The sequence below is a fragment of the Peromyscus maniculatus genome, chromosome 8 (genome assembly GCF_049852395.1).
Source record: "Peromyscus maniculatus bairdii isolate BWxNUB_F1_BW_parent chromosome 8, HU_Pman_BW_mat_3.1, whole genome shotgun sequence".
NCBI classification, from domain to species: Eukaryota; Metazoa; Chordata; class Mammalia; order Rodentia; family Cricetidae; genus Peromyscus; species Peromyscus maniculatus.
This window is the reverse complement of record NC_134859.1, coordinates 35,321,281-35,329,535: the sequence shown is the minus strand read 5'-3', so window position 1 is coordinate 35,329,535 and position 8,255 is coordinate 35,321,281. Positions and strand designations below refer to the sequence as shown.

At 47.9% G+C, this 8,255-nt stretch overlaps 1 long non-coding RNA gene across 1 annotated transcript; it reads left to right on the top strand.

Annotated features, from left to right (window-relative positions):
- Positions 1 to 2,646: 2,646 nt before the first annotated feature.
- Positions 2,647 to 5,718, top strand: LOC143274457 (uncharacterized). Its single transcript, XR_013053102.1, has 3 exons — positions 2,647 to 2,937; positions 3,241 to 3,576; positions 5,605 to 5,718. It is a non-coding gene; the product is annotated as an uncharacterized LOC143274457 (long non-coding RNA).
- The last annotated feature ends 2,537 nt before the right edge of the window (positions 5,719 to 8,255 follow it).

The following is an 8,255-nucleotide window of genomic DNA, read 5'->3' as shown; positions in this document are numbered from 1 at the left end:
GAATCCATTCCTGGCCAGGAGGCAGGGATTCTTGATGACTGAAAACAGTTTTTAATACTTTCCTTATTCTCTTCTGAACAAAGAGAAGCAGAACACATTGGAAGTTTGAAGAACAGCAACCAGTCTCCAGTGAGATGGCATCAAAAACAGGGAGGACACAGGCCCTCAGGTATTCAGAGGCAACCCTGAGTTAAGACCAAAATCTTCCACCATAGTATTTCTTTCATCTGGGATATTCGAGCTCAGGCAGGATCTCAGTGGTGGACAGCTGTGGCTTGAGTCTATGTAGGAACAATGTCCCCAGGGAGCACTTGTCCCCTGACAGCCCTGCAATGTATTTTCTACACATGAAGGTAGCTACACTTGCAGGCAAGTGTTCTCCACAGTATGAAGAGCAGGGCAGATTGTAAGCCTGGGCTTCAAGCAAGGGTTCCTAATCATAATGAGAAGTGAATGAGGCCACTCCTGGCTTCTCTCAGTGTGCAAGAAGGGTCCCTAGAAATGCTGCCATGTGACTGTGCACTCATCACATCCTTCCTTCCCTTGCAGGTCCGTCCTGCAGACAGCCATGGACTGACGAAATCAGGATCTTCATGCAGGAGTGGAAAGTAGTGGAAAGGATCACTGGCAACCAGGCAGGAAGATCTACCAGAAGAGCTGGGCTTTTTACCAGCGACTCATTGGGCATTGGGGCCTGAAGAAGAGCTGGGAAAGCTGGGTGGACCTGCTGCTGACCCTGCAGAATCGGCACAGGAGACTGTGCAATGGGAGGGGAGACACCATACCCTTGTTTTCTCCTTTCTCAGAAGACCTGTCCAGCATCCTGGGCCATTCCCCATGTTAGGCTCTTCTGCATTTCGCACACCAATTCCACTAGAGGGCAGCATGGACTGGGCTGCTCTTCATGAGCACAGAACAGAGCACAGTCTGGAGGGAACCCCACATTCCCAGGGGTCACGATTGCACATGGTGAAAACATGTGTCCTCTGTGTTCGTCTATCTTCCTCTGTCACCCCAGGGGAGTGGAAATTGGACATGTTCTGGGTGGAACAAGATACTCAGGACAGACTGACCATGGCTTAGCATAGATTCTTGAAGAGTGAGGTTGCCACACTAACAAACTCTCTCCTTTTCTTCTCTCTCTCAGGGTCTCTCTACCGTGAAGGGTTAGGTAACCACCTGCCTCCCGAGAACCCTAACCTTCCAGGGACTGACCTGGGGATCATGGCATCCCTGGTCCTTCTGCACAGCTTCAAGGAAACCCATTGCCTATGATGTCCCAGGAAGATTCCCCGTTTCTCAGATGGGAAACCCAGAATCACTGCTGTCCGTCCTCAGTTCCACACCTACTTCCTGCCTCTGATTTAGGAATTTGGGAAGACATGGTTAACGTCCTTGAACTTGAAACCATGCTCCAATTTGCAGAGGTACAGAAGTCAGCCCCTTCCCTGTCCTTGGGATCTCTTTAGGTTTTCCTTTGTTAAGGCAGCCTCTGAGTGGTCCAATGCTTGCCCACAGGACTCTACAGCCAAGATTGTTGCTGAACTCCTGAACTGGCCTTCATCTCTCATGGAAAGGCTGGGATAGTAGCCCCATGCCAAGCCCCCTTGTTGTGTGATACTAGAACAACAGTTACTTGATCACAGAGTTCTTCTGAGACCTTAATGTGTGTGAAGTAGAGCTGGGAGTCATGAGGAGAGTTTCATAAAGGTTTCTATCCCTTGGACTACAGAAAGGAATTTGAGAAAGAGTGAGCTGGACAGAGTGGGCAAGGTCCTCTCAAAGGAGAGCTGCTTCTGTCTTTGAAAGTTCCCTTCAGCAATGGGCCGCTACAATATTCACTGGAGGCTTTGCCTGGTTACTCTTCACAGGCATGGTTTCCCTTTAGGTGACAAGGATCCAGCATCTGGAGATGTGGAAGGTACAGGTCAGTGTTTGCTCAATTTGCAAGAGGCTGAATCGTGAATCCACTCCCGGCAAGGAGGCAGAGATTCTTGATGCCCCAAAACAGTTTAACACTCTCCTTATTCACTTCTGAACAGAGAGAAGCAGAGCACATTGAACATTTGAGGAACACCAAGACATCCTGTATGAGACAGCGTCAGAAGCAGGGAAGACAAAGGCCCTCAGGTATTCAGAGGAAACCCTGAGTTAAGACCAAAATCTTCCACCATAGCATCTCTTAACTATTGGACAGAGGAGCTCAGGCAGGACTCAGACATGGACACCTTTGTCCAGGATGTTCTTGTCCTTAGTGGTCCCAGCTTCCTGCCATTCTTGCAAGAGACCCAAAGTCTCAAGGTTCTGTGAGCTTCTCTCCAGGAGGCAGATGGGTTGAGTGTATGTAGGGACAATGTCCCCAGGCAGCACTTGTCCCCTGAGAGCCCTTTCTGTTCTGCAATGCATTTTCTACACCTGAAGGCAGCTACACTAGCAAGCAAGTGTACTCCTCAGTGTGAAGATCAGGGCAACAGGTGTGAAGAACAGGTAAGCCTGGCCTCGGAAGCAAGGGCTCCTGATCTCTTGAAACTGAAAGAGTCCACTCTTGGCTTCTCTCAGTGTGCAGAGAGGGTCCCTAGAAATGTTGCCATGTGACTGTGCATGGCATCAATGACACTCATCATCTCACTCCTTCCCTTGCAGGTCCGTCCTGCAGACACCCATGGCCTGACTATGAAATCAGGATCTTCATTCAGGAGTGGAAAGTAGTGGAAAGGATCACTGGGCACCCAGGCAGGAAGATCTGCCAGAAGAGCTGGGCTCTTTACCAGCGACTCAATGGGCATCAGGGCCTGAAGAAGAGCTGGGAAAGCTGTGTGGACCTGCTGCTGACCCTGCAGAATCTGCACAGGAGACTGTGCAATGGGAGAGGAGACACCATATCCTTGTTTTCTCCTTTCTCAGAAGACCTGTCCAGCATCCTGGGGCACTTCCCATGTTAGTCTCTTCTGCATTTCCCACACCAATTCCTCTACAGGGTAAATTGGGCTGGGCTGCCCTTCATTAGCATAGAGCAGAGCACAGTCTGGAGGGAACCCCCATTCCCAGGGCCACTATTGCACATGGTGAACACAAACACCTGTCCTCTGTCTACCTTCCTCTGTCACCCCAGGGGAGTGGAAATTGGACATGTTCTTGGTGGACCAAGATACTCAGGACAGACAGATCATGGCTTAGCATGATTCTGGGAGAGCGAGGGTGCCATGCTTATGAACTCGCTCCATTTCTTCTCCCTCTCAGGTCCTCCCTACTGTGAAGGGTTTGGTAACCACCTGCCTCCCGAGAACCCCCAAGCTTCCAGGGACCGGCCTGGGGAATCACGGCATCCCTGGTCCTTCTAGACAGTTTCAAAGGAACCCATTGCCTGTCAGGGCCCAGGGAGATTGCCCCTTTCTCAGATGGGAGACCCAGAAGCACTGCTGTCCATCCTCAGCTCCACACCTACTATCTGCATGTGATCCAGGACTCTGGGGCCTCAGCACACGCAGCCATGGTCAACCTTTGATTAACACCTAGATTCTCAATAAAGACTCGTGGAGTTTTGTTTCTCTGAAAACCTCAGGACCATGCAGCATTGTGAGTTTAGGCTTCTTTGTCTACCTCATAAGAGATGAAAATGTTTAAAAATAAATCAGTAAATGTCCCTGAAGTCATGCTCTCCTGCCTTGTCCTTGTCTCTTGAATGGGGTACCTAGGTAAAGATGGGCTTTGAAATTCTTTTCAGAGGTTCATTCTATGGTGTCCCGTGGTTGCCCTCTCCCATCTCTCTCCATCTGACTCCTGGCATGGGGTCTCCTCTCTCACCAGGTCAACCTCTCCTTCCATAGAACTGCTCTGCCATTTTCATTCTTGGTCATTCTTGTTCAGTGTCTCACAGCCTCAGTCTCTCCACAGTGCAATGCAAACTGGATGGAGCCAGGATGATACTGGGTGTTATCAGACACACAAAGACAGTGGTTTATGCATGCAATGGAGAAAAATATTCAGATACTCCTTATATCGGGAAATAGTTTTAGAATAGGAAGGAACACAAACTGGTAGTTTGTGACTGTGGTTAAGTAGTGGCTAGCTCTGCTCTCTGATCTCTAGGCAAGCTTTATTTGTCAGCACACAAACAAAGTTTATATAACCAAGGTCACAGGCTGAGACACTCTGCCTAGCTCTGAAGAACTTTCATGGACAGTAACGTCCATCTTTCATGCAATTCTCCTGCCTCTAATGATGTGGCCACACTCCCCCCCTCCCCATGCAACATGGTTTGAGGTGATGGTTCTGTGTGTTCAGTTTACAGGAAAGAAAGTAGGATATGAATTAGATGACTGGTTACAGGCCCCGTAGCTGTAACATAGAAACCAGCCCTCCACCACTGAGAGCAGGACAGCCGGGGCTGCCATCACTGTTCCTGTTGATTTCCTTGCTGCTGCTTCTGTTCATTGGTCACAGCAAAACTGGGCTTTGCTCTTCATATCAGGCTAGGCTTGAGCTTGATGGGCAGTCCTGTCTGGTCTCCAACACCCAATGATCCCCTCAACTCTAACATCTGAGAGCTGGAAGTCCAGATCTCAGCCTCAACAGGCAGTTTTGTCTTTTTAAAAGAGGGTCTCAGAGCCGGGCGGTGGTGGCGCACGCCTTTAATCCCAGCCCTCGGGAGGCAGAGGCAGGCGGATCTCTGTGAGTTCGAGGCCAGCCTGGGCTACCAAGTGAGTCCCAGGAAAGGCGCAAAGCTACACAGAGAAACCCTGTCTCGAAAAACCAAAAAAAAAAAAAAAAAAAAAAAGAGGGTCTCAGGTATGGTGCAGTGTTGACCTTGAACTCCAATTGCAGGCCAGATGGCCCCAAACGTACTCTGCCTGACTGTCCCTGCATTATGGGGTATAGGTATTAGGAGATCCCAATGTTTCTTCTTTTGTAATTGTCTTCCTTTGGACACAAATTCTGTGTGCAGCACTGGCTACCCTTGACTGTGCTCCTCCTCACTCTACTATATGGGCATTTGACCTGGAGAACATATCTTACTTTTATTTATTTATTCCTGTACTTGAAGAAAGTGTAATGCAGCCTAGGCTGGCCTCAGACTTACAATCAATCCAAAGATGATGGTGAAGATCCTATGCTCCAGCATGTATAGAAGAAGAGCTGGGATCCAGGTCATCCATCATCCTGCCCACACCTTGGTTGATTTCCTTCCTTCATTCTCTTATGTCTTGGCCCCCACAACCCTGCTTTTACTTTTAATGACCCACAGTCGCTCTGAGCCAGACTATCCTGGAGCTCAACTGTCCATCTCAAGGTAGTCTTGAACTTCGGCTGCTCCACCTCCCTGTGTCTCCCCAGGGCTGGGAACACAGTCTTCTACTGGATTTTTAGTTTTTGCAACATGGTGACATTAGATAGCCCAGGGTTGGCCTATAATTCAGAAGCAAGCCGAGGCTAAGCCCCAAAGAGTTCTCTTCCGAATTTACCCTTTCTCAGTGCTAAAGCTTACAGAAGCAAGTCCAGATATTCAGCCATTTATGTTTTGGCCTTTTTCTTCCTTTTTATTTAGGAACTTTGTGTGGTCTTTTTGTTTAACTGAGGCTGGTTCTAACTGCTGATTTATCTCAGCCTCTCTCACACAGGCTGCCATACTGTGTGTTTGCAGAAGAGACTGGAATTTCAGCAGCTGCACAGGCACTGACAGAAAAGAATGGAAACCAAGAATCAGGGATTCCCTCAGGTACCAACTCCCAATGCTGATTTCTGAGTGGGGAAATATTCTGTCCCGTCTCCTCCTCCCCACGCAGATACTCTAGGGTTGACAGTGCTTGCCTAAAGACGACCCATGGCCCCCAGTTGCCCCTGCATCGGCAGGAAGCACTTGCCATTCTGCAGGCTGGACTAACTCTGAGACCTGGGGGATTAGTTTGGGACTTGTTCACAACAGAAATTAGCTGGGCAGTTGTGGTCCATGCACTAATTCCCAGCACCCTGGAAAACAGAAAAAATCTGCGAGTTCTTGGCCAATCTGGTCTACAAAGCCAGTTTTAGGACAACCATGGCTACATAGACAAATTCAGTATTGAAATGAATAAATGTATCAATCAATCATAATACACACATACACACCATAAGAAAAATCCTGCAAAAACACCCCATCAACCAAAAAACAAAACAAAACCAAACAACCTGCATATAAATGAGCAGACAATTTCATGGGCGTAAAAGTAAGAGGAATATGGAGGATCTGCTTATAAGTTCTGTTTTCTCAGGTCCTCTCTGTGATGGGCACACCCATGCCCGGCTTGTACTTCACCCTCTGTATGGAGAGTTCCAGAGAACTCTGAGTGTAGAGAGGTCGGCTATCTGGGTCACTGAAGGGTCACCTAGCTAGGCTATTAGGGCCCTGACTTTACCCCCCTCTCAGTCTTGTGGTGTGGAGGGTTCTTTTCTAGAGTGGTACCTTTAACTGCCATGGTAGCTGCTCAATCCCATCTCCATTCTGGGTCCTGTGGTCAGAGAACTTGTGATTCCCAAGTTCACGGTTTCTGGATAAACTGACTATAGGACAGGGCTCCACGGAATCAACAGGAATATTTTTGTTGCAACTCTGAGAAAGAGAAAAACCCCTGGGATTCTTGCTTGGCTACAAGAGATGGCCAGTTCAGACTCAGTGTCCCTCATTGGTAGAGGTCCTCACTAGGAACACCCTCATAGATTCCAGGAAGTTTCCACTGGACTTCGGTTCCCCACTACCCACCAAATACCCACAAACTATTTGTCTTTCCCCCTCTGTTCCTCAACCCACTCATCCCCATCTCTCCCACTTCAAACTCCAACTGTCCACCTACAAGATCTATTCTATTTCTCCTTCCCTGGGAGATCTAAGCATCCCCTCTAGATCCCTCCTCTTTACCTAACCTCTGAGTTTATGGACTGTTGATTGGTTATCATTTACTTAATAGCTAATATTCACTTTTAAGTTAATACATACATGTTTGTCTTTCTAGGTCTGTGTTACCTCACTCAGGACGATTTTTCTAGGTCTATTATAAATTTGCTCACAAATTTCATGGTGCTATTTTTTAACAGCTGAGTAATACTCCATCATGTAAATGTATCACATTTTCTTTATCCATCCACCTAGTTCTACCTCTACACTCCAGACTCTGTAGCACCCTCCAGGATGCAGAGAACCTGGGTCCCAAGACTCTATGAAGAACAACAGAGCCCTGAAGGCACAATGCAGGTGATCTGGGAGGTGAGGAGATGGCATGTGTATTTGTCTTTCTATTCCTCTCAGAAATTTTATAGCCCTAAGGTTGCTTGTGTCTCCTTCCTGTGTGCATATGAACTCACTGGGTAGTCACCGCAAGTTTCCTGGAAGGTATTGGCACTGTGTCCATTGTACAGCCAAGGAAACTTGGCAATACACAGTGAACTACCTTGAACCTGAACACAAGGCCCCAATTTGTAGAAGTACAGAAATCAGCACCCTCCCTGTCTTTGGGGTCTCTCTAGGTTTTAACCTTTAAGGCAGCGACGAGTGGTTTAAAGCTACTCCACAGGTCACTGTACAGCCAAGTTGACCATGAACTTCTGCACTGGGCTTCACCTCTCATGGAAAGGCTGGGATAGTAGCCCCATGCCAAGCACCCTTGTTGTGTGATACTAGAACCTCCATTACATGACCACATATTTCTTCTGAGACCTTAATGTGTGTGAAGCAGGGCTGGGACTCACAAGGAGATTCTATTAGGGGTTTTCTATCCCTTGGGTTTGGGAAGATAGTGAGCTGGACACAGAGGGCAAGGTCCTCTCAAAGGAGAGGTGCTTCTGTCTTTGAATGATCCCTTCAGCATTGGGAGTCTACAATATTCATTAGAGGCTTTGTTTGGTTACTCATCACAGCCTAGGTTTCTCCTTAGGTAAGCGGAATCAGCATCTAGAGATGTGGAAGGAAGTGTCCAGTGTTTTCTCAAGCTGCAAGAGGCTGGATTCTGAATCCATTCCTGGCCAAGAGGCAGGGATTCTTGATGACTGAAAACAGTTTTTAATACTTTCCTTATTCTCTTCTGAACAGAGAAGCAGAACACCTTGGAACTTTGAACAGCAACCAGTCTCCAGTGAGATAGCATCAAAAACAGGGAGAAAAAAGGCCCTCAGGTATTCAGAGGCAACCCTGAGTTAAGACCAAAATCTTCCACCATAGTCTTTTTTTCATCTGGGATATGCGAGCTCAGGCAGGACCTCAGTGGTGGACAGCTGTGGCTTGAGTC